Source organism: Neoarius graeffei, chromosome 24 (genome assembly GCF_027579695.1).
Source record: "Neoarius graeffei isolate fNeoGra1 chromosome 24, fNeoGra1.pri, whole genome shotgun sequence".
NCBI lineage: Eukaryota > Metazoa > Chordata > Actinopteri > Siluriformes > Ariidae > Neoarius > Neoarius graeffei.
Genome location: NC_083592.1, coordinates 6545107 through 6554060, shown reverse-complemented (window position 1 = coordinate 6554060; position 8954 = coordinate 6545107). Strand labels below are relative to the sequence as shown.

General features: G+C 41.9%; 1 long non-coding RNA gene across 1 annotated transcript; it reads right to left on the bottom strand.

Moving 5' to 3' along the window:
- Nucleotides 1-227: 227 nt before the first annotated feature.
- Nucleotides 228-1042, bottom strand: LOC132872525 (uncharacterized). The gene is made up of 2 exons (XR_009651451.1): nt 566-1042; nt 228-287 (listed from the first exon to the last, which is right to left on the bottom strand). It is a non-coding gene; the product is annotated as an uncharacterized LOC132872525 (long non-coding RNA).
- Nucleotides 1043-8954: the final 7912 nt, after the last annotated feature.

Below are 8954 nucleotides of genomic sequence, written 5' to 3'. Positions count from 1 at the left end.
CTAGCTAACAATAAAGCATCGGGGCTCTTGCCTAGGATGAACACACATGCATACTTCAACCATGAAAGTGAAACTTAATTTATATCAATGTGCGTAGGCTACGTCCTGTTTAATGTACAACAGGATATAAAAATGCATGCAACAATGCACCTCTCCTAATGTTTGTCAAGCTATCTAATGAGGCATAACTTTTAACATTTATAAGGAACAGAACACACTTGAACAAGTTCTTAGAAACATTTTATGATTTATTTATAATTGTGGCCTATTCCTCCTGCGGCGCAGACCTGTACATGGAAACAGAAAAACATAACCAAAATTAATTTGATGCAGCATTGATAAAGAAAGTCAGCAGTAGGCTATGGGTTTCTAAATGCCACCCTACCTCATTATTTGGACATGGGGAAAAACTATATTTAAAATCCAAAGAGGGATGGAGGGAGGAAAATTAAAACAAAAGAAAGAAATGAAATATAGAGTAGAGAATATTTGATAAAATTAAGGATGTTTTTATTCAGTAAACATTTAAAAAAATGTTCTACAACACTCTAGCCTAGTGACTTACCAGTAACAAAATAGACTTGAAGTATTCAGATCCGCTCTGCATAAAGCAGCTAAATCCTCTCTCTGTCTCCTGGCAGAAAGCTCCTTGGTTTGCTTGTGTCTCAATCACAGCTGGTATTCTGTAGAAAGACTTCTTTTCCCCTTTCCCATCAGCTTTGTTGGAACACCCTAACACAGCACAAAAGTTTACCATTGTAGGTTTATGATGAACCAAGTGCCTCGTGGGTTCACATACCGCGCGCTGCCGTTATTTCCCCCAAATCACGAGTTTGTTGGTCTTCCAATGTGGCGCAGGGTTTGTTTACTTCCGGTTTCGGGTGACGTCAGTGAAAGGGGTCTAATGGGGGCATTACCGCCACCCACTGGATTGGGGTGTAAAGCAGTCTGAACAAAACGTGTAAACATAAACATAGGAGAAATGAACCCGTTTTTCTAACTCGTCCTCACTTAGTCTACTTTTCTTTTTGATTAGTCTGGATTTGATATTGTAAATTTAAATGTGAATCAATGTATATTCATCGGACATGAACAAATGAATAAATCTTGAGTAATCTTGAGGCGTGTGTGTCCGGGGCGCGGTGTCACGGGGGGGGATCAAACGAACCCTCCGATCCCCCCTGGCTACGGGCCAGTTGCTCGATCATCCTACCAATGTTGAAAACTGGCCGGCAAAAGTGACGATGGTTCAACGTCGTATATTCAACCTTCTCTGACGGTCGACAGATCAACCTTTACCCACGTTGATTCAACGGTGATAAATCGACCCTCTCAGACGGCGGAGAAATCGACGTTTCACGGCGCCGTTTCAACGTTGATTTTCTGACGTACGACGGAAACCAACCATTCTGACCAAAACTCTACGTCGTGTGTGGGTCGGACCAAAGCAAGTGAACTATCGAACTATCCTGGTCTGAATACACCCTATATATAGGTATAGGGTGTATTCAGACCAGGATAGTTCGATAGTTCACTTGCTTTGGTCCGATAGGGTGTATTCAGACCAGGATAGTTCGATAGTTCACTTGCTTTGGTCCGACCCAAATTTTTTTTTTTTTTTTTTTTTCCATTTTGGTGCGGTTCGCTTTCACACTGTACATTTTAGTAAGCGGACCAAAATCTGTCAACAAAGCCACGCGCCCTGAGGTCGTTCAGCTATTGGTCAGAGACGACACGCGCACAAAGCGTTAAGTTCAAAAGTAGTCACGGAGGCTTTCCGTGCTGTTATTCTTTTTAATGTCATATAGGTTTTTTCCAGTTTTTACTGTTTTCACAATTGTGCGATTACTATGCTGTTGTACAAGTAATTTATCAACGACGACGACAAAGGGCAACGCGGCTACGGAGGATAGCGCTGATGAGCGCACATCATGTTGTGACAGTTCTGGCTCTTCACGCAATAGATGAATTTCTTTTTTGCGTCGCTAGTACCGCCACTTTTTGAAAGAATGTCCCTGATTTTAATGCAGGTCTGACGGAGTTTCTTCATTTTTAGCCGACATTGTTCTGGGGAGCGCGTGAACCCCTTCTCCTTCATTTTCTCACTGAATACAGCAAACACGTCGGCATTTTTGTGTGTTCTCTCCAAAAGCTCAGATATGTGGACATCTGCCCATATATCCACAAGGGTGCGCGTTTCTTCCTCGGCCCACGTTTGCCCCCTACTCATTTTTTGTACTCTGTAGTCTAGCCTACCATTGGTCTGAATGACTGAACGACTGTTGTAAGGTTCCCTTGACAACCGAAACAGTGTTTGCACTTTGCAGTGGAGTGTCAAGACTCTGTTTCCCATAATGCTCGACAAACGACGGAAGCTCCCGAGGTACAAAAAAGCAAAACTGTCGGATTAGGTCCGGTCTACTTTCACACCTCCAAAAGATCCGCACCAGGGTTCCTTTGGTCCGGACCGAGTCCGACCTTGCAGCTCGGTCTCGGTCCGCTTGTTTGGTCCGGACCAGAGTTCGGTGGTTTGTATTCAGACCAACCCAAAAGGTCCGGACCAAGGGAAATTTGGTTCGTTTGGTCCGGACCAAACAACGTAGGTGTGAATACGCCCTTAGTGAACGCTATATTTATGTATTTTGTGCATTATTTTACTAAAAATCAATCAATTCAGGCCAAAGAAAACGAAATTTCTTGAACAACGATTCGCCTACGTCACGACCAAACTGGGCGTGGTCAAGCCAGGGATCAAGAGATTTTGAACGGAAGTTGTTCGCCATTACGGCTCACTTAGGACCTTAGTTGGTGCGTGGCGTTTTTGGCTCCAGGCAACGCGTAATTTTAAGAATAAATGTCGGGTTTGTGGTATATTCAGCTTTATTTTCCTTAATTTACTTGGGACACACAAGATTTATATGCACACTAAAGTTTATATTTCTTGGCGTTTACCTCACTTACCAAACTGTTTGAGTTAGCCCGCAAAGCTAAGTACACACACACACATATATATATATATATATATATATAATGTGTGTGTAATATTGTAAAATTTCTCAACCCTGCCAAGCAGAACCTTTCCGCCATTATGGCTCAAAGTGACTTGATTGGATAAGAAACAGCCAATCAGGATGACTTTCTCCAAGTCTGTGATTGGTTAGTTTGGTGACACATTTGTAACGCTGTGCCAGGTTGCGCGCGCAGAGCGGAGATAAATTATATTTTAAAGAGAACATAATTCAGTGTTTGATGAAGTCGCACTGCGCGCGCAGGAATGAAATACAAAAATAACCCCAGACCAGTGAACCCTCTCTCTCGCTCTCTGTTGGACGTGCGCGCATGCGCACACACACACGCACTGGCCTGTCGTCACGTGACTGCAACTCGAGACACAGCATTTTGAGAACTCCTTGTTTGTGATGAGGATCGTTAGCTTTACAGTTTCCACTGCAGTTATCCGCGACCCCAAACACAATCTTATAGTTAGTGATGATCAGATAAATCTTCATGAAACACTGAAGTTTTCCAGCCAGTTGTGTTGAGAATCGGTTCATTTCTCGAGGCTTCACTTGCTCACTAGAGCCACCTGCTGGTCAAACGATCAATCATCCAATCACACAGACAGTCCAGAGGCTGGTGGACAGCAGTTCATCAATCCAGTGTTAAAGAAAGATACATAAATATATAAATGTATTACAACAACATTATATATATTCTACACATCTGAATAGAACTTAAACATTCAACTACACAATATATTTTATATATTTCAATGTTTAGTTTTATATGAAGGAATTGAACAACATAATAACAACTATATCATAATAATGGTGTTACTGCAGCTCCAGTGGTGCTTAATGAGAAGTAGGAAACAATGTGCTTGTGGGACTGGACTCAAAAATCTTATTGATTTTGTTTTATTACTGAATCAAATTTGTTCCACAGTGTTGGGGCTCAGATTATTTCTTTCTTTCAAAACAATTTCACAGCTTTGGGAAAAAAATTCACATGAAACAGAAGAGGCTAGGACTAAAAAATTTCAAAGCAAGGAGATATAAATGTGGGGATACATCCTTCTGTTTTGCCCAGAACTGCAAAGGGTCCTCTGATCTAGAAATGTATAACATGCACTTCATCCTACATGCATGGTTCCAGTAGAATGACATTATGCTTTATGATTATCTCCCTTGGCTGGGTCCTGCACTGTCCTCCTTGGTCTCATGGATGGCACGGTAATGCCTCACTATGGAGAAAGTGTTGTTGTTGTAAGTTAGCTCCTTGGCACACAACAAACACTTCACCTTGGGAATAAAAACCTCTTGCAAATATTGAACAGATGTAATGGGTTTGATGGTTCCATATAAAACCCATCAGAATAATTAATCTCATTCTCATCTCATCTCATTATCTCTAGCCACTTTATCCTGTTCTACAGGGTCGCAGGCAAGCTGGAGCCTATCCCAGCTGACTACGGGCGAAAGGCGGGGTACACCCTGGACAAGTCGCCAGGTCATCACAGGGCTGATACATAGACACAGACAACCATTCACACTCACATTCACACCTACGGTCAATTTAGAGTCACCAGTTAACCTAACCTGCATGTCTTTGGACTGTGGGGGAAACCGGAGCACCCGGAGGAAACCCACGCGGACACGGAGGAAACCCACGCGGACACGGGGAGAACATGCAAACTCCACACAGAAAGGCCCTCACCGGCCACGGGGCTCGAACCCGGATCTTCCTGCTGTGAGGCGACAGCGCTAACCACTACACCACCATGCCGCCAGAATAATAAATACTGTACATTTTACATTATTTCATATACTTGTAAAATGTCGATATACAGGTGAATATCAGTAACATACAGTGCCTTGAAAAAGTATTCATACCCCTTGAACTTTTTCACATTTTTCCACCTTACAACCACGAACTTAAAAGTTTTTTATTGAGATTTTATGTGATAGACCAACACAGAGTAGCACATAATTGTAAAGTGAAACAAAAATGATAACTGGTCTTCAAAATTTTAAACAAATAAAAATCTGAAAAATGTGATGTGCATTAGTATTCAGTCCCCTGTACTCTGATACCTCTAAATACAATCCAGTGCAGTCAATTGCCTTTAGAAGTCATCTAATTAGTTAATAGAGTCCTACTGTGTGTAATTTACTCTCAGCATAAATACACTTGTTCTGTGAAGGCCTCAGTGGTTTGTTAAAGAACACTGAAGAACAAACAGCATCATGAAGACCAAAGAACTCACCAGACAGGTCAGGGATAAAGTTCTGGAGAAGTTTAAAGCAGGGTTAGGTTATAAAAAAAAATCCCAAGCTCAGAACATCTCAAGAAACACTGTTCAATCCATCATTCAAAAATGGAAAAAGTATGGCACAACTGCAAACCTACCAAGACATGGCCGTCCACCTAAACTGACAGAGCGAGCAAGGAGAGCACTGGTCAGAGAAGCAGCCAAGAGGCCCATGATCACTCTGGAGGAGCTGCAGAAATCCACATCTCAGGTGGGAGAATCTGTGCACAGGACAACTATAAGTCATACACTCCACAAATCTGGCCTTTTTGGAAGAGTGGCAAGAAGAAAGCCATTTTTGAAAGACAGGCATAAGAAGTCCCCTTTGCAGTTTGCCAGAAGCCATGTAGGGGACACAGCAGACATGTGGAAGAAGGTGCTTTGGTCAGATGAGACCAAAGTTGAACTTTTTGGCCTAAATGCAAAGCGCTATGTGTGGTGGAAAACTAACACTACTCATCACCCTGCACACACCATCCCCACTGTGAAACATGGTGGTGGCAGCATCATGCTATGGGGATGCTTTTCTTCAGCAGGGACAGGGAAGCTGGATGGAGCTAAATGCAGGGCAATCCTGGAAGAAAACCTGTTGGAGGCTGCAAAAGACTTGAGACTGGGAAGGAGATTCACCTTCCAGCAAGACAATGACCCTAAACATACAGCCAGAGCTACAATGGAATGGTTTAGATCAAAGAATATTCATGTGTTAGAATGGCCCAGTCAAAGTCCAGACCTAAATCCCATTGAGCATCTGTGGCAAGACTTGAAAATTGCTGTTCACAGACGCTCTCCATCCGATCTGACTGAGCTTGAGCTATTTTGCAAAGAAGAATGGGCAAAAATTTCAGTGTCTAGATGTGCAAAGCTGGTAGAGACATACCACAAAAGACTTGCAGCTGTAATTGGCTCTACAAAGTATTGATGCAGGGGGGCTGAATACTAATACACACCACATTTTTCAGATTTTTATTTGTTTAAAATTTTGAAGACCATTTATCATTTTCGTTTCACTTCACAATTATGTGCTACTCTGTTTTGGTCTATCACATAAAATCTCAATTAAAACATTTTAAGTTCGTGGTTGTAAGGTGGAAAAATGTGAAAAAGTTCAAGGGGTATGAATACTTTTTCAAGGCACTGTATATACAAGAAATACAGGCTCACACAAATAACATCATGACTTTATTCAAACATTAAAAAATCTACAGTATATTTAAAAACAGAAATGAGCAACAATACCTGTGAAAAACAGCTATAAACAGATTGTGGGACAATATTTATGTTTTTATATTAAGAAATGAGACCAAAGTGCCGTTTAAATACAGATTTATTATTTTTAGTTTATCTTACATCCAGTCAGATATCCAGTCAAACAGATAAGGTCAAAGGTCAGAAGTTATCACTGGTAATTAATGTTAATCTAAGTTTAGTTTAGTCAGGGAATAGTAACGTCATTTGCAGCTCTAACCAGAGCTACTGTGATATTTCAGAGAGTTGAGATGTGATTCTTTGTCGTGGCAGAAAACATACAAGATTATTTCATGCACGCGCTCTGACAGCGTAACTCTTATCAGTCTCTGAGGAGGAAGTTGGCTCTTCATGTAACATTAGGCTTTATGTAATGTGAACTAATCAAGTTGAAGTTCGAATTGGGTTTATTTTTGGCTAAAATTAAGGTATTAAATTATTCTGTAAACCTCGTCTGTAATATTGCAAGAGGTAATCTGCTACACATTTAAAACTCAGCTCCCCTCTTTCGTCTAAACCAACCTTTACTAACTAGAGGGTTTGTGAGACTGTGACAGAAATGTCAGTGACACATTAAGTTAATTTTTAATATTGAAATAAAAAATGTCTCTCTCACCCCCCTGGTGGGTGGGGTGGGGTGCATCTTCCTCAAGCTCTGGTTTTCTACCAGAGTCCTGGGAGTTTGAGGGATCTGCACACAATCTTAGGACAGAGACCTCAGATGTTATATCTGGACTCTGCTGGAGCCCCTCTCTCTCTCCCATTTTGGGGGTCACAGCCCCAAATGTGCCTATCACCACTGGTACCACATTAGACTTTACCTTCCACATCTGTTCCAGTTGTTCTTTCGTTCCCTGGTACTTCTCCATCTTCTTGTGCTCCTTCTGCCTGATGTTACTGGCTACATCTATCACACCTATACTCTTCTGTTCCTTGTCTACCACCACTGTGGTCTGGTTGGTTAGCCAACACCTGCTTGTCAGTCTGGAACTTGAAGCCCCACAGGATCTTAGCTCTGTTGTTCTCAATCACTTTTGGTGGTATGTCCCATTGGGACTTGGGTATTTCTCATCCATACTCAGCACAGATGTTCCTGTTCACTATCCGAGATACTTGGTTCTTGATTGAATGGTAATATATTCCAAGGGTGCCAACAATAGTGGCACATAAGTTTTTGTTGAAAATAATTACTTCTTGATAAGGGATTTGTTTTTCCCTGAATAAATTTCAGTTAAAAAGTTGGATTTTCTTCTCTCATGTTCTCAGTGCAAGATGAAGCGACTTTGCCAAAAGGTGGATTTTTTCTAACCCTTTTTTACTAATCTTTTCAAGGGGTGCTAATAATTGTGGAGGGCACCGTATCTGTCAAATAACATAAAAAAATCATTGGTGACAGTAAAATGTGTGGATCTGTGAATCAGGTTTGTGCTCCACCTGCCCCTGTGGACGAGCCCCACTGTCTCCTGGTAAACAGCAATGTGCTGGATGTGGAAGGAAACATGAAGATGCAGGTCTGGGGAAAGACTGAAGTGTTGCATCTGTGGAGGTCAGGATAGTCCTGTAGTACTGGATATGGAGGAGAGCAGGAAGGAGAATCCTGACAAAATCAAAACCAGCAGACATAAAATCCTCAACCCAAATAACAGCCACACAAACACCAGCACAGAGAGGATAGAGTAATATTTAGAGTAATATTTATAGTAGAGTAATATTTACAAAGGCTTCCACAATAAAAAGGAAGAACATGAGCAGGATATATAAAGTTTCGAAAAGCGACAGTAGGTTATTACAGAACTTTAATAGATTTTTTTCTTCATCCCTCTCTATAAAATAAAGACCGTATCAGCAGGGGCGGTCCTGGGGGCGGTCCGACCGGGCAGCCGCCAGGGGCGGCGGCGGCACGAGCGCGAAAAAAAACAAAACGCCCCCCCCCAAAAAAAAAGAGCTCGTGCAGGAGATCAGGAACTTTCCTGACTTGCCGTCAGCAACTGTGACCCCCCTTGAGCTGATCACATTCATGCATGAGAAGGAGCTATCAGAGATCTACCCCAATTTCTGGACTGGACTCAGAATTGCTGCCACTCTGCCTGTCACTGTGGCTCAGGCAGAGAGGAGCTTCTTGAAGCTAAAACTGATCAAGACTTACCTAAGGTCAACAATGTCACAGGAACGGTTCAGTGGCCTTGCTGTGATCAGCATAAACCACGCCTTAGGGGAACAAATCTCACATGAAGACATTGTGGAAGAATTTGCATCCAGGAAGGCCAGAAAAGCCAACTTTTAGGTTGTGCTTTCACGTTTGCATCCTGAATATAATTGCCACTTAAATGTATATAGACTGTTTTCCTCTTACTTCTTTTGCACGTCTTATGACAAATTATAGTGGTTTGCCATT